Genomic DNA, 1845 nt, shown 5'->3' on the forward strand with positions numbered 1-1845 from the left:
TGATAATTTAATATCTATTTTGTTCCGAACCCCTTGGCTCATGTCATTGTCTTTAGTAAAAGACTTATGAAAACATCAACGTATACCAGACGATATTTTAAGGGAATCCAAATCAACACGATATCTGCGCAGTGACGGCATACCTATAGTTAGATGAGATTGTTTTATAGTAAACTGATGTGTAATACTAGAAACGATCCAAATAATTCCGCAAATAATATGCATTCTATGATTAACTACATTTAGAATTTTCTCCGAAAATTCGTGCTGAGATACCGCTGAGAAAATCTCCAGATTTTCAGCAAAAAATTTTTTATTTGTTATACAAATAGTACCAGAATTCTTACCAATAGTGTTGATGAACTCACCTTGAGCTGAAAACCGCTATAAAGAGCAAGTGTTAATTTTCTAGAAGCTCTGGTAACGACATGTGATTTCTAATGTATTCCTTCAGGGATTTCAGGTAAAAATTGCACTCAAATCAACACCGAGCATTGCTCTGATGATCTTTCACTGGGCACTCGTAATTTAATACAGTACTAGTGAATTTACGCTAATAACAACTCAAATATCGTCCTCATCCGTATCTGACCGAATATTTTTTTATTGTGAACGTTCAATTCCACTGATTAAGATGCGGTTTTCACTACATGCAGCAATGCTTCTAGTTTTATATGTTGGTATAAGTGAACCAATTTATTTCCTATAGCCGGAAATATTCCGGTGTCCTTTTAGTTTCAGGTCAGGTAAAAATTCGATCAATTTCCTTTCCTGAACAGTGAAATCATAGTAAATACAACAGAAAACCGATATTATATATCCTCGGGTAATATTGTGGTATTGTTGGGTAACCGATTGCGGTCAATGGCTCCTTATGGTCCTCCGGAACATCCGTAAAAGTGAACGTATACTAAAAGTTGACCTAGAGAGCAGGGCTTTTTTTTCAAACGGCACTACTGAAGTGCTAGATAAATGTATTTTTGAGGTTATCTTAAAAATACGTCATTGAGTCCCTGCGATTTTTTTTATTTTTGTTGAAAAAACTTTAAACACTGGTTTTTGGGTGATGCTAATCTTAAAAGTGCTGCAGTACTTGGTATTGCAACGATTCCATACTTTTTGGTGGGTAGTGTTTAAGAAAACATGCGAATCAAACAGAGAGTGAAAATCACATTTTGAGTTACTTGTTGCATTGCCTCGCTCCCCCCTAAAGTCCGTAGAAAAAAAATGAATGAATTAGGGTAGAAGTACCAATTAGGGCAAAACTGGGAACAAAAAGAGATTTTTTCTTATTTCTCCACTAGAATATAATGGCTCATGAATGATGAAACTATTTGTTTTTGATGACAACTAGACCTTGATAAGGACATTCGTGCAATACACTTATTAGCAGTTTCCTAAAGGAAACCAGTTACTTATGCGATGTAAACATGAATACATGTAAAGTTAAGTCTGAAATCATGCAATAATGAGTTTTATGTCACGTAATTCCTCAGGACCTGTTGGATTACATGGCATTCAATTGAAGTTTACATGACATATTATGTAACTATTAATTATATATCACTGAAGTTTACACATTTCGTTCAAACCGTGTACTTCTATGATAAGTGTATGTTGCCTAGCGAGAAAAAATGAACAAATTTAGCTATGAGCTCAAATTTACCTTTTGAGGTTAGAAACCCATGGCGATAACTGGTATAAAGTGTGTATTAGAACCTAAATATGGCGAAATTCTGAAAGCGGTTTGTTTCCTTTTTTGTTAAGTGAAATAAAAGAAGTTAAACTATTTTACGGGTGACATGAAATGTGAGTTCATTAACCTTTGCAGTACTGCGTGCCGAC

The sequence above is a fragment of the Aedes aegypti genome, chromosome 3 (genome assembly GCF_002204515.2).
Source record: "Aedes aegypti strain LVP_AGWG chromosome 3, AaegL5.0 Primary Assembly, whole genome shotgun sequence".
NCBI classification, from domain to species: Eukaryota; Metazoa; Arthropoda; class Insecta; order Diptera; family Culicidae; genus Aedes; species Aedes aegypti.